The 16,088-nt window shown below is 48.0% G+C and overlaps 1 protein-coding gene across 1 annotated transcript in view; it reads right to left on the reverse strand.

The window, feature by feature from the left end:
- The window catches only part of LOC144791758 (zinc metalloproteinase-disintegrin-like VLAIP-B), a 4,238,988-nt gene that overhangs the window by 342,485 nt on the left and 3,880,415 nt on the right, over nt 1–16,088 (reverse strand). The window lies entirely within an intron of this gene.

A 16,088-nucleotide genomic window follows, 5' to 3' on the forward strand; every position in this document is an offset into this window, starting at 1 on the left:
AAGATCAACAATGGGCAGGTGAGGTCAATATCATTAGTCATACCAAGTAGTACTAGTTTGTGGTCTGTTGGCTAAGTGGTTTCCTGCACCTCCCCTAGTTCACTTAGAATCTCCCACCAGTATGCCTGTATCTGCGGACATAGCCAAAGTTTGTGGAAGAAATCTCCCCCCTCTCTTCCGCATCTCAAGCAATTTGTGTCTCCTATCCTCCCCATTTTATACAGGCGCACCCTATCAAAATAGGTTCTATGGAGGATGTTGAATTGAATCAAACGTAACCGGGATTTAATCGCTACTTCTCTGGGGTGCATGAGGACCGTATCCCAGTCTATCTCATCCATGTCCCCCACTTCACTTTCCCATTTCCTTCTAAGTGCCCCCAGATCTTCTGGCATATTATTCATAAGGGTCCTGTATGTAAGTGACACCGCTCTCTCAGGTATGTGTTCCTGCAATAAACGGCCCTCCAGAGGCGCATACTCCGGGAGTGTGTCTACCTGGATATCCTCCGCTCGCCACGCATGGCTCAGTTGGGCATATTTAAGATATTGCGTAGGGCGCATGCCAAATTCCCTCCTAAGGGCTGGGAACGACTTCAACTTCCCTTTCGCAGTGATATCCCCTAGTGTTGAAATTCCTATACTATCCCATCCTGTGAATCCTTTTAATTTATTTAATTCCGGCAACCACATGCAGTGCCACAAAGGAGTCTGTTTCGTATATTTTATGTCCCACCAATAGCCCTATTCGCTCTGCGCCATAGCATCAGTGCGAGCCTGGTGGCCGGTAATAATCGCGCTGTCCCTGTGCCCCCGTACAGATAATAATGGTAGGGGCGGGTACCCATTGCATATCTCTCTAGCGCATACGTGGGATGTGAGGCTGGAGCATGGAGCCAATCATTAATCGTTACCAGGTGTTCCGCCTAATAGTAGGCTTCAGCGTTGGGAAGTGAAATCCCTCCGCTGTATTGGTGTCTTTGTTGGGTCGACATAGCTACTGTAGGCTGTTTACCGAGCCATAGAAAGGAGCAGACTTCCGCGTTAATTTCTCGGAACACCCTGCGCGGAAAGGGGTAGTATTCATTCTGGAACGCGTATAGGAACTTGGGCAACGTCATAATTTTGAACAGGGCCACACGGCCCAGGAGCGTGAGGGGTAGGAGCCGCCATCTATTCGCGTCCTCTATGAAAGTGCGCAGAATCCGTCCGACATTCATTTCATACGAGGCCGGTATGTCTAGGGTCATAAAAACTCCCAGGTAGGTGAAGCCTTCCGTGGTCATTTGTAGCCTGTTCGGAAGGTTCAACCACTGATCCAGTCCCCTTGGATCGTAGAGCACCGACTTGTGCCAATTTATCTTATAGCCGGCATGTGCTCCATAGTGTTCCAGCTCCGAGAAGAGCACCGGTATCGTAGTCTCCGGGCTCGTAATGTAGAGAAGGACGTCATCTGCGTACAAAGATATTTTTTCTTCCGTTGCATCAGCAGAACCCAACCGGAAACCTCTAATATCCGGGTGCTCTCGGATCCTTGCTGCTAGTATCTCAATAGTTAGCGTGAAGAGCAGCGGGGACAGCGGGCAACCCTGCCTTGTTCCCCGTCTAACTAGAAAGTCCCCCGACAGAGTCCCATTCACTTTGACTCGTGCCCTTGGGTCCGTATACACAAGATTTATCCATTGCCGAAATGTAGGACCGAAACCCAGTCTCACCAGGACCACCTCTAGAAATGGCCAATGGACCGCGTCGAACGCCTTCTCTGCGTCCAACGAGAGGAACCAATGTGGGTCTCCTCGCGTATGCACCGCCTGCAGCCAATTATGTGATCGCCTAAGGTTGAAGCTGGTAGCCCGACCCGGGAGAAATCCCGTTTGGTCCAAATGAACCAGATCTGGGATCACCCTCCTCAGTCTAAGCGCCAAGACCGTTGCCAATAATTTGACCTCTATGTTCAGTAGAGAGATAGGACGATATGAATTACATTCGTCCGGTGGTTTACCTGCCTTGAGGATCGGGATGATTGTGGCCATACGGAGGTCTTGTCTCGCCTCTTCAAATAGTCCCAACATGTGGCGGGACAAAAGGTCTGCCGTTTTTTTAAAGAACTCCGCCGGGAACCCATTGGGGCCCGGGGCTTTTCCTGTGCGCAGCCTCGCCAGTGCTTGGTAAACCTCCTCCAATTTAATGGGGGCCTCCAGGTCCATGACATCTGCCTCTGCCAGCACCAGGAGTTCGATGGATTCCATGTATTTCAAGGCATCTTCCTGAGTGCCCAGATCTCTCGCCTCATAAGAGGCCCTGTAGTGCGCGGCAAACGCCTCTGCTATGGGGCGTCTGATCCAGTCAGGTTCCCCTGGGTGTCGCGTACCTGTTCTATCCAGCGGGCGTCCCTCTCCCTCGTGCTCAGCCATGCCAGCAATTTGCCTGATTTATCGCCCACATCATAGAGCCGGTGGAGCGTCGCCAGTGCCTGAGTTTTGGCCTCTCCCGTTGCCAGGTCTCTATACTGTGTTTGTGCGTCTGTCAGTTGACGGAGAGTCCTTGCATCCTTCCCGTCATGATATTCCCTCTCGAGTCCTGCTAATTGGGCTTCCACCTTCTCCAGCTCTCGTCTAGTCTCGTGTTTCGCCTCCGCTATTCTGCTCTGGGCTCTATCCCTCAGGACTGTTTTAAAGGCTTCACACAGGGTCACCTTGGATGACACTGTGCCCTCATTGTCTGCTATACAGACTTTAATATCTGCGCGGATGCCCTTCAGTATGTACTGGTTCTGTAACTCCCATGCTGGGAGTTGCCAAGCCCTCTGTCCCTGGGTCCGTTTCCCCACCCTCACCACGAGCGGTGAGTGGTCTGAGATCCCCCTAGCTTTGTACTCGGCTGAGTCTTCTCTTGCTATCGCGTGTCTAGCCAGGAAGATGTAGTCCAGTCTCGAAAAAACCTTATCGACACCAGAGTAGAAGGAATAGGCCTGCTCTGCCGGGTGCAGCCACCTCCAGACATCTGTCAATCCTATCGCATGGATCACCTCATTTAGAGCTGTCTGGTTCTGATCTCTGCCCCTGACTCCAGTCCTATCTAGGGTCTGGGTCATTACGTCATTAAAGTCCACTCCCAGCATTTGTATAGTATCAGATGTATGGAGTAGAATCTCTGAGAGGCCTTTCCATGTTGCTGCCTGCAGTTTGGGTGGCGCATACGCTGACACTATTGTGTATTCCTTCCTCTTCCATGTGCCTCTCACCCCCACATATGTTCCCTGCGGGTCCACCCATGTCTGGCCTACCTGGAATGGGTGTGTTTTCCTCACTAGTATTGCCACTCCCCTCGAGCCCTTGGTGAACCCTGCATGCGCTAAGACTTTGTACTGCCCTCTCGCCAGGAAACCGCACTTGCTCCCCATAAGGTGCGTCTCCTGCAGTAGCACGGCCATTCACATTCCATGTCATTATCAAGAGACCCTCCAGATCCAGTCCCTCATTTATGTGTCTACCCGTCATCTCTCCATGTCTTGCTGTGTGTGGTGTCCTGGGCGCTCCCTAGTGGAGTGTCCTGCAGCGTGGCAAATGTGGCCTTCCTGACATGACTTGTACCTTCCACCCCCTCCCCCTCCGCTCCTCCACTCTCCCACCCCCCGCATCCCCCCAACTCAATTAAACTGAGAACACCCACAACTCCCCCCTGCACCCCCCTCCCCACCACCCCCCCTTCAGACTCAATTTCCACAGAACCAAGACTGCCGGCGGAGAGGGTCTGTCGCCCTCCCTCGGGTCCCCCCCTCTTAACCTACACAAGTAATCAACGGAACGGGTGTGTGGCCCTTCTTCGCCCCGCCAACTTGCAATGCCCAAGAATGGAACACAAAAAATAAAAAGGAAACGAAAAATAAAGGGGAGTTTGTAACTTGCGTGTCCCCTCAGCATCGAGCTGTAATCTCAGGTGCCTGTCCTGGCTCTATTCAGGAGTGTGAGTCCTGCGTCCCAGTGTTCGGATCCTCCGCCAGTCCAGGTGTCTCCTGCTCCAATTCATGAATTGCCGTTACAAGGGGATGCAAGGAATTTCTCTCCTCCTCCTCTCCTTCCGACGATCTGCCCCCGTGTCGTCCTCTTCTTCAGAGCGAGCCTGCCTTTCCAGGCAACTGAATCTAGACCCCGTCGCTGCAGCTCCCACTGGTGACGTCGATGTCATCCTCCTTCGGCCAGAGGCGTTGCAACCTGGATATGGCGTCATCTGCACGTTTCTTCTGATTGGCGCCTTTTTGAGTCTTTGGAGGACTTTGTCGAAGTCTGTCGGCCGCCATCTATTCTCTAATCCTATTTCCTTCAACCTCCGCCCCCCGGAACAGAGGACGTTCCTCCAGCCAATGCCAGGCCTCTTCCGGGCGGTTGATGAAGTGTGTCCTTCCCTCAAATATCACTTTCAGTTTCGCCGGGAAGAGCAACATGTATGTTATGTGCATGTCCCTCAGCTTTGCTTTTATGACATCATAGGAGCGTCTTTGTTTTTGTACATCCTGTCTGTAATCGGGGAAGATCATAACGTTTGTATTTTGTAGACGGATTTCCCCCTTCTTCCTGGCCTCTCGGAGTATTAGCTCTCGGTCCGCAAAGTTAAGGAATCGTGCAATGACCAGTCTCGGCCTTGCCCCCTCCGGCCGCTTCGCCAGCAGTGCCCTGTGCGCCCGTTCAATAATAAAGCAATTCGAAAACTGTGTTGTCGGAAATGTTGTTCTCAGTCAAGAATGTAGATAAGTCGCCATGTCCACCCCTTCAATTCCTTCACTAAAGCCCACAAAGCGTAAGTTGTTGCGTCTCGCCCTGTTTTCCGTGTCGTCCACCTTCCAAAGCAATTGCGCCATGTCTTTCTGGAGGGTGGTGAGAAAATCATCTGCCTCACTGATCCGCGTCTCCGCCGTCGTCACCCTCTCCTGTCGTATTTTGGCAGCTCCTGAGTTAGCGTTTAGCACAACTACACGGTCTTTTCTGTTAACTTGACCAAAACGAACGGGGGCCATTTTGAATCCCTCTGACTTCCGTTTCCTATGAAACACGCTGCCTCGTGGTCAGTGTGCCCTTTCGTCCTTTCTCGATACCCATGGTCACTAGTCTGCTCGGCAATAGGCTATTTTTAGTACTGGTCAAGCGCACATGCGCATTACGCACCAATTGGTCACTCTTTAGGAATGTTCACACTAACTGACCAGTGCTGTTGAAACTCCTCCCACATGTTGGCTGTGTTCCAAAAATGACCTTATATGTACCTAAAATGTGTAACTTGTACCCGCCTATCTTCTTATTGCTATTAAACTGTATAAAAGGGGTCGCGCATCGATGTTCGGTGTGCTACTTCTTACATTACCGAAGGGTGCTGTAGGAATGTATCACCACCCCATGGGGTCTTAATAAACTTGTCTTTTACCTTTTCCAGTGTCCGTGCCAACTTCTATACCATTGGGTTCGAGAGTTTAACAGAGTATGTAGGCCTGATTTGAACCCAACACCACAATTGGCGACCACGAAGGGACTCATCGGCGACTCGGATGCCCGAAGGAGAGGTCGTGACGAAGGTCAGGAAACTCGCCATGGACGCGTACGCTGCCACTGAGTGACCCGAGTCTCGGCACCCACGGTGTGTTTTCCCGTCCTTCCGATCTGACCTTCCAGGTGGCGCCGGTCTTCGACTGAGATTCTGATCTTGGATTGTCGTGATGTGCCGTTTTGGCTGATTTGACCACAGAACTTGGCAGTTGGACTTTGGACGTTTGAAAAGAAAATTGGTAAGCTTTTGATTGGTGAGGTAATCTACTGACACTTACTGTGGCTTTTTGAAACTTTGAATTTGAATTTGAATTTGTTAGCTAACGTTTTGAATCTTTGAATTTGAATTTGAATATGTGAAGTGCACCTCACATAGGCAGGCATGTAGGGATATTTCTCTGATTTATTTGATTTGAACGGTACACCGCGTTAGGTGTCATTTTTGTAGTATCGTGCTTTCATGGTACTTTTTGAAACATGCCTGTTTTTAGCACACTCCGTAGGATGTGCTGTTCTGAAAATGGTACCAATTATCGATTAAGTGAAAAACAGCCGGCTCCCCCAGAGGGGACTCCAAATCGTGAAATGTATGTCAAATTCGGTATTCCACCTATAATGTATAGTACATTATGGCATAAGTATACTAAAACTGATCATGAATTACAGTGGCCACTATATGGGTCGTTTGACCTTCGAAAGGTACAATATGTAGAGCAGTGTTTGTTTCAGCGAAGGTCTAGACAAGATATGTTTGATTGTGTGCGTATGTGGGAGAAAGAGGTGCGTGAACGAGCGAAGCGTGAGGAAGCCTTGGCGGAGAAAGTGCAGCGGAAGGCTGCACATGACAAAGCTTTACAGCTACAGGAGAAGGAATTACAGGAAAAGAAAGAGAGGGAGAGACGAGAACGCAATTTACAGGTTAATGGTCAATTCCCTATCAGGCGTCCTCTCTATCCAGTCCTTACTAATGAAACGGATGATTTTTCATTACTAGATCGTTGTCCGCCCCCGTACGTTGCACCAACGGCTCCGAGCGAGGAATCAGACGAGGATAGTGATCGAACACAGCGTACCAGGTTACATGCGGAACGAGCTGCGGAATTACGTTCATTTGCACGAAAATTAAATATTAATACTGTTACTGTTTCTGACGTTACTGAACAAATGGAACAGTGGCCTGATAAGGAACGACTGTATTTTTTAGATCATTTTGGAGATGAAGTTGTTGAGCGGTATAGAAAATATTCTCTCGAGTTAGAACCAAAGGAGATATCCAAAGGTCGTGAGTATTTTCGTAAAGGTCTTTTTGTTCTTTCAGATGCGGACGACTTCTTCAAGCGTTTGATTGAACTGCGTAATGAGGCGACACGACTACGGGAGTTGGAAATGTCGAAGAATTCGTCTACGTCCGGAGCGACGGGGATATCCAAAGAATGCCCTATTTTTGAAACAGATAAGATCGCTGCGATTAATGTTAGACCTATGCGAGAAGCTGCGCCTTTATATGTCCCTCATAAAGGGGATGGCACAGATGATGATAAAAGATCCAAAGACGCGAAAGGGTATTTTGTATATAATTGGGTTTATACGCCTTGGAATAGGGCAGATGTCATGGCGCTTAAGAACGCTTTACCTGATCCCCGTAAAAACCCTGCGGCTTTTTATGAAAATGTTGAAAGTGCAATTTCTTCATGTATCATGACGTTAGTTGATATTGATCTATTTTTCGGGTTGATATTGCCCCCTGATATGTGGAGAGTAATTCGTAGGTTTGATGACCTCACGACTCTCGGGGCCACTTGGAAAGATCTTGTTCAGGCTGATTTAGATAGAGAACCAGCATGTAAGCCGTGTCAATTAATATTAGACCTTCCAGGGGCCATACTAACAAAACTAAAGACTCTTGCTCCCGCTAAAAAGATTGATTGGACTATATTAGCCTCTTGTAAGCAGAAAGCGGATGAATCAGTTTCCGATTTTTTCTCTCGCTTCGAGGAAGCGTTCCATGATTACAGTGGTCAATTATTGACAGAAGATACTGGCAGGCATCTATTCGTTGATAAGTATGTAGCTAATCTCCTACCGGAGATTGCGAAACGATTAAAAGCGAGTGAAAGTTCATGGACCACAGCAACCCCTGCTTCTTTATTGACTATGGCTCAATATTATGAAAGACAGGAATTAGAGGCGAAAGAAAGTAGTGACAAGAAGGCGAAGGATTTGAAGACGAAGGTAATGTTAGCTCAGGTTCAGGCTACGAGAGGAAACAGTAGAGGAGGGCGAGGATCATACAGTAATGCTCCTCCCCCTCGTTCTGACATTTCTGTGAATCAATGTGCATACTGCAAACAGTTTGGGCATTGGATCGCAGACTGTCCGGTGTTTCGAGAGCAGCGTAATTTGAGGGGACGAGGAAGTGGGAGATCTAGGAATTATTATGGAGGGTCAAGAGGAGGTTATGGCACGAATGATCGTGGAGGATATGGAGCAAGGGGTCGTGGTCAGTCAGATTATAATACGTTTGATAATCGCAATCAATATCAGATAAATGAGGGTGGTCCTGCTGAACCACGGGATGAGCATTATGCATAGGATTGCGTAGGATGGGGTGTGGAATCGGTTGAGGTACCAGTTGATCAGAGGGGTCCATACATAGAAGCACATGTTCTGGGTTCTACTGATCAATTTCTGGTCGATACAGGAGCTACTCGTAGCGCTTTGTCCAAATACTTGGTTCCAAGGGCTCCCCTGTCTGGCGAGGTAATTACAGCAATAGGGTTCGATGGAACACCTACTTCTAGCCCATTGTCTCAACCAGTTGCATTTCATGTTGATAAATTTGCTGCCCCTTGTCCCTTTTTGTTGTCTCCAAATACACCAGATAATATTATTGGACTCGATATGTTAAAACACTTTCGAGCTACTATTCGCTGTGCCCCAGAAGGAGTGCGAGTTGTGTTGAATGAGAATTACCCAGACTTTGAGCGAGTGTGTTTTCTCCATGAATCTGAAGTATTGGCCTCCTTACCAAACACGTTGTGGGCCACTTCTGACACGGATGTGGGGCAGATGTTAATCCCTCCAGTACGTATTACTGTAAAGGAGGGAGTCTCTCTACCACGTGTCCCACAGTATAAGATTTCCAGAGAAGGAGAACTTGCTTTGATGCACATTGTGAATGATTTGATTTTGGCAGGAGTAGTTGAGGAAGTCCCCTACAATGTTTGCAATAGCCCAATTTTACCGATTCTTAAAAGAGATACAGATGCTAAGGTTTACCGTTTCATTATTGATTTGAGGGAAATAAACAAGATAGTAGTGCCTCAGTACCCGGTGGTGTCTGACATCACCACGTTGCTTACGTTGGTTCCATCGACGGCAACTACTTTTACAGTCATCGATTTGAAGAACGCTTTCTTTTCGATCCCTGTACATCCTGACAGTCGATATCTATTCGGCTTTACATTAAATAATAAATCGTACAGATTCTGTCGAGTTCCTCAAGGCTATACTGAAAGTCCTAGCATTTATAGTCAGGCATTAAAAAGGCAGCTTGATTCCTTTGACTTACAAGAGGGAGTGGTTCTCATTCAATATGTAGACGATATCTTACTTGCTGCAGACACGCCAGAACAATGTGAGAAGAGTACCTTTTCCTTGCTTTCCTTCCTGGCTAAACATAATCATAAAGTTTCGAAGAAAAAGCTACAATATTGTAGACCAAAGGTGACCTACCTCGGTCACCTTTTGTCTAAGGAGGGCCGTGCATTGACACCAGATCGAATTCAAGCAATCCTAGATACTCCAGTCCCTCGCACTCAGAAGGATATTCGCGCCTTTATAGGTTTGACGTCTTTTTGTAGGCAATGGATATTGGGTTTTTCGCATATTGTTAAACCATTGTTAGCATTGTTGTCTAAAGATATACCGATTCCCATTGAATGGACGGATGAATGTCAGAATGCTTTTGAACAATTGAGACAAGCTCTTTGTTCTGCACCAGTGTTAGGTACACCTGATTACACGAAGATTTTTACATTATATGTACACGAGAAGGATGGGTGTGCATTGTCAGTGTTAGTGCAGACACACGGAGACAAACAGAGGCCTTGTGCATACTTCTCGGCGGTACTCGACCCTGTGGCTCGAGGGTTGCCTGGATGTTTTCGAGCAGTTGCAGCAACAGCAGTTGCGATACGACAAAGTGAGGGAATAGTTTTGTCACACAAATTGTTGGTGCTAGTTCCCCATGCGGTAGATGCGTTACTGAATCAAACAAAAACGCAGCATCTAACCAGTGCCCGTTTGACAGGATGAGCTAACGTTGTTGGCGCCGCACATCACACTAAAGCGATGTGCGACACTGAATCCTGCTACTTTACTGCCGGATCCTGTTGCTGAGACCCAGAAGGAAGAACAACATGATTGTGTTTTCCTGACTGAGGAACAGACAAAGGGTCGTATCGATTTACAGGATACGCCATTTCCAGATGTAGATGGGGAACTGTGGGTTGATGGATCGTGCGTGAGGTTACCAGATGGTACGACTTCCGCAGCTTATGCGATCACGACACTTAAGACCGTGGTAGAAGCAGCACGGATACCCCAAAAATCGGCTCAAGCGGCTGAGTTGATAGCCTTAACGAAGGCATGTGAGTTAAGTGCTGGACTATGTGTGAACATTTACACGGATAGTCGTTACGCTTTTGGAGTAGTGCATGATTTTGGCCTACTTTGGAAGGAACGAGGATTCCTGACTTCACACGGAGTACACATCATGCATTGAGAATTGGTACGCGATCTCCTTAATGCACTGTTATGCCCAGAGAAAGTTGAAATAGTCAAGTGCAGTGCACACAAAAAGGTGACGGACAAAATAGGGCAAGGCAATGCTTTCGCAGACCGCATTGCGAGAGAGACCGCTATGCTGCAAAATAATTTCCCCATGTATGTGGTGAAGTCACAAGCTGAGCGGTGGCATGATGCTAGAGAAGAAATACTAGATATACAGAAGTCAGCATCAGAGGCAGAACTTGTGAAATGGGCCACTGAAGGAGTATTAGATGATGAGGGTTGCTGGCGTAGTAAAGATATGGAGAGATGGAAACTACCCATGGCCTATTTACAAACAATGGTGCAAATGACACACGGGCTGGCACACATTGGAGCTCTCGCAATTACTAAATTGCTTACACGAGTTTGGGAAAATGCTGACATTGCTAGCACGGCTAAGAGAGTAGTGCAGACCTGTCTGATATGCTTGCAGCACAATCCTGGACAAGGGACTCATACTCCTAAAGGTGGGTTTGTTCCACCTACTGCACCATTCGAAGTACTACAAATGGATTACATCCAGCTAGAGCGATGTAATAATCTCAAGTATGTCCTAGTAGTGGTGTGTGCCTTCAGCAAATGGATTGAGGCTTACCCTACGAAAGACAATACAGCATTGACAACAGCTAAGGTGTTATTGAAGGAATACTTCCCGCGCTACGGAGTTTGTAAACTTATGTGGAGTGATAATGGCCCTCATTTCATTGGGAAAGTAGTGGAATATGTCCTGAAAGGATTGGGAATCAAACAACGATTCCATGCTGTCTTTCATCCGCAATCAGCAGGTTTAGTAGAACGATACAATGCAACTCTGAAGCTGAAGTTAGCAAAGATAGTGGCATCTACATCTCTGAAATGGCCGGACGCTTTGCCTCTGGCATTGCTGTCCATTCGATCAGTGCCACATTCTCGATCTGGCCTCACACCCTACGAAGTGGTGTTTGGAAGGCCTATGAATATTTGGGGAGTTCCAAAACCTCGTTTGATACATGATATGCCTTGTATAATGATGAACGATTATCTGGCACGATTGACAAATGATTTGCTTTCTATTCATCAACAGGTTCGAGAGGCGCTCCCTGATAACTCCACTGGTGAGGCTCACGATCTCCGCCCTGGAGACCACGTGATGGTCAAAGTCTTTGAGCGATCCAGCAGTTTGGAACCGAGATGGCATGGCCCTGAGCAAGTGCTGCTGGCTACGCGAACTGCTGTGAGAGTCACCAACAAGAAGCGGTGGATACATTCAACGCACTGCCGACGTGTCTCTCCGGATCTGGTGAGCCCTGTGGTGCTATCCGACTACAGAAAGATTTTGGATACAGAAAAGAGCCCAGCTGTCACGCCTGATGAATTGGGGGGAGCCTTCCCGGACCACGTTGTTTCTGATAAAGTGAAGTACAATCTACGCCCCAGGAAATAAGATTCCTTTTGTGTTTTTGAAACTGGTTGGTAACCGCTCTGAGGTTTGTGAAACGGAAGCCGGGAATATCAAGGGGGGGGGATCAGTTCTGCCCAGTGTAGCGACACCCGTCTTGAATCCCGGAGAACAAATCAACGGCAGCCTCGGTTCAGAACCATCGTTTTATTTTTTCTCGCTTAGTGTTGCTTGTGAAGAGTATTGTTTTGTGAACTATGGCATCTCCTTCGACACAAAAAGGGAGTATTCTTGGTGCTGTTTTGTTTGTCTTGACCGTAGTGGTGATCGCAGTATTAGCCTGGACTATAGAACTGTTGTTTCCTGTACGAGAACATTTACTGCCCACCACTCCAAGTCCGTCTGAACATTTTCATTTCACTCTGCCTTTTCACGAAGAAAGACATAGGCAGACTTATTTGAATAACAGCTTTATTAAGATTCTGCATCATACTCATAACATGACCAACACGTCCAATTGTTGGGTATGTGGGATGTTGCCCGGACATCAGAATTAGGGAGGAACACCACTCATTCCTCTCCCGTTTTCTCATAATGGTTCTTGTCATGCTTGGTACACTCTTCTTTTTACTCTGCGATGGCCAACGAAAGGTGGACTACTTTTTCGGTTGAATAAAATATGTTATAACGACAAAGACGGCTATCCACATGCTGAAGGAACTAAATTTGAATGGGAAGAGTACCGTCCGGACAATGTTTCTACACCTCGTGTATATACGAATCAAAGACTTATAAATGTGACGAGCTCGCATATGATAACAGTCATTGATACAAAAGCAGATTTGTGTATTAGAAATAAAGGTACAATCCCTGTAGGCCGCAGTGAATGTAATATTACACTTACCTTTGATACACCAACTGGAATTGCATTTGTAGCTTCACGTAACACATATTTTATTTGTGGAAATAAGGGATACCATCGTCTACCATTGGGTTGGTTAGGAACGTGTTATATAGCTTTTGTATTACCACCTGTATTTATTGCTCCTCCCATGTACCACAATGATTACGTTCTGTACCATGATTTCATACTGAACAGGGTCAAGCGAACAATAGATTTTGATGAAATAGACCAGACTGATACCACATTACAACAATATGTAGATTTCAATTTGGGGTTATTTTCATTCGTAGGAGCTGCACTGAATAGCAGGAAGATAAGGCGGCTTACACGTGTGGTGGAAGCCGTCGCTAATGAAACTGCCTCCGCTTTAGGGAATATTACTGAGGAATTGCAAATTACCAGAATTGTGGCGCTCCAGAATCGAATGGTTCTAGATGTGATACTAGCTGATAGAGGTGGAGCATGCCGCGTCATCGGAAGTAGTTGTTGCGTTTACGTACCAGATAACTCACCTTCTGTATATGATTCGATTACAAAATTACATAAAATAGCTGCTGAGATCCACCCAGAAAATGGAACATGGACCTTTTCTGGTTGGTTCTGGACCCTGCTTAGTACTTGGGGTTGGAAATTATTAACGATTCTCTGTGTTTTTATTGGAGTACTATTTTTTCTTTGTCTATGTATTCAATGTGGCCCTACACTATGTTCTGTATGTATCACAGCCTGTATTCCGTCCAAACGAGCTTTTGTTAAGCAAGAGCAACTGATCAATGATGAAGTATTGAAAATAATGGCTATTAACATTGAGGATGAACATTCTGACTACGTCCACTATGAGGTAGCTTTTGCTAAACGCTAAAAGGGCCGTCTGTCGTATTTTGGCAGCTCCTGAGTTAGCGTTTAGCACAACTACACGGTCTTTTCTGTTAACTTGACCAAAACGAACGGGGGCCATTTTGAATCCCTCTGACTTCCGTTTCCTATGAAACACGCTGCCTCGTGGTCAGTGTGCCCTTTCGTCCTTTCTCGATACCCATGGTCACTAGTCTGCTCGGCAACAGGCTATTTTTAGTACTGGTCAAGCGCACATGCGCATTACGCACCAATTGGTCACTCTTTAGGAATGTTCACACTAACTGACCAGTGCTGTTGAAACTCCTCCCACATGTTGGCTGTGTTCCAAAAATGACCTTATATGTACCTAAAATGTGTAACTTGTACCCGCCTATCTTCTTATTGCTATTAAACTGTATAAAAGGGGTCGCGCATCGATGTTCGGTGTGCTACTTCTTACATTACCGAAGGGTGCTGTAGGAATGTATCACCACCCCATGGGGTCTTAATAAACTTGTCTTTTACCTTTTCCAGTGTCCGTGCCAACTTCTATACCATTGGGTTCGAGAGTTTAACAGAGTATGTAGGCCTGATTTGAACCCAACACCACACTCCGTCAATTTACGAAAGTCTTGACGTAGCAGCAGCACCTCCGAGCCCACCTCGCCGATCTTTACCTCCGGGGCAGCCCGTGATTCTTGAATGTCCGTCCTGGACGCTTGCATTGCCCCCAACAGCAGTTCTGTGTCCGAGCGTGCGCCAGGGGCCGTAGCTGTAGCCTCTTTCTGTGGACGGGCCGTGGCGTAGTTATCCATGGTCTCCTGCCGTGAGGTTTTGGCTACCGGGTCTTTCCTCCCCATCTTGTATCCTGCCCGACCTTCACCGCCTTGGACGGCTGTCCTACTCACACCTCACCACTCTTTTGTCTCCTTCAAGTGGCGGGTCGACTTCCGCAGATCCCTGTTATGGTGTCCTTCCTTAAATCTCTCTGTCCCCCCTTCCTGGGTGCACCATGTTACCACCGGGGCCCACTCCCTGCCTGTTAGCCTGACTCCTCTTCTTCGTGTCCCCGCTGCAGCTTGTGGCGTAGGCCTCTTTTCCGGCTTGCGGGTTGTTGGTCTCCATTTGGTCTCTTCTCTTCGTGGGCGCCACCCCACCTTAGGGTTTATCACCTCTTTTCTCTAGCATCTTCAGGTTCTTTATCCGCTCCACTTGGCCGGGCTTAAACTCTGCTTCAGTGGGTGAGGAGGGGGGGCGCGGGGTATGAGGGGAGCAGGGAACCCCTTTCTGCGTCCCCCCGGGCGTCTCTTTGGAATCCACACACAAATATCTCCCGGCTTGCCGCCTGGTGTATTATTGCCCACTATCTTCCATGGGGGTTCCCCCCGTGTGTGCGGCCACTCCGCTCCCCCCTCAGCTGCAGCCGTCCCCTGTCGAGAGACCTTACTGTGCCCGTATTCCTGCTGCGAGGCCTCACACCGCTGTTGTTTCAGGGCGTGCGCCCAGGCCCAGGGCGTTCTTCTTCTGCAGTGTGCTTTACCGCCCTATAGGCCCTAGGCTTGTCTGCCGTCTCCGGGCCCTGCTCTGATCTTTGGGGGCCCGGGTGCTCCGTCGTTCTGGTTGCCTGTGGTTGCCAGGATGCCTCCCCACAGCTGAGCCCGGTGTGGCAGCAGGAAGACTCCCGTACTCAGGGACGTCCACCCTCTCTCTTGCAATGTGGAGACTCCAGGTCCCTAGGTCCGGTTGATGCCGGCCGCGTGGTGCCCCCGGGACGCTCCACCAGGCCCAGCCTTGTGACAGTCATCCTTCGCCTCGGTGCCTCCGTGTCTCTGTCGCTAGCTCAGTCATGCGCCAGGGCCGTACCGCTCCCCTGCCCTCGCCGCCATCTTGGACCTGACTGCCGCGGTGGTATCGGGCTCTAGGCAGCCGTACTCCCGTTTCGGCCGTCTGGGCACTCCGGTGTCGGTCCCCCAGCAGTGTCTAGACCTTCCGCCGGCTATTTACCCCGTATTCGAGACTTTCCAGGCAGTTTCTCACGTCGGATTCGGATCAGCTCTCCGGAGCTGAGGACATGTGCGTCTTAACCGGCTATGCTGTTGGCTACGCCCCACCAAAATCTAGTCTTAGGCCCCCATTATGAATGAATGACCCAGAGTAATCCATAAAATGTTTGTGCCCAAACATTACTGTTAACTGGGGCACCAATAACTCGTGGGAGGGAGGCAGAGAAATAATTGAAATTAAATGTGTTTAGGGAATAACGTGAAGGAATTGGGCTTAACACGTGCCTTTGCCCAGAATTCAATCTCGAGATTTAGTCAAGTTCATTAGGTGAAACCTCCAGGTGGGATAACAATTATCCGTGAATTACCCGACTAGCATATGTTTTGTTGGACCCAGTAACTGCAATTAATGGACTTGGTTTCTGACATTAATAGGACCTCAGAATAAACGTGACACTTCTAAGGATGGTCTTAGTAAAACCCTCACCTTCTGTAACAGCAACAGTGGTTATTTACAGTGTTTAGAAATGGCAGACGTTCTGTATTAAGCGTGACAGGTTATCATTATTATTATTACAAGTTACACAAAAACAAATG

This window comes from Lissotriton helveticus, chromosome 11 (genome assembly GCF_964261635.1).
Source record: "Lissotriton helveticus chromosome 11, aLisHel1.1, whole genome shotgun sequence".
Taxonomy (NCBI): Eukaryota; Metazoa; Chordata; class Amphibia; order Caudata; family Salamandridae; genus Lissotriton; species Lissotriton helveticus.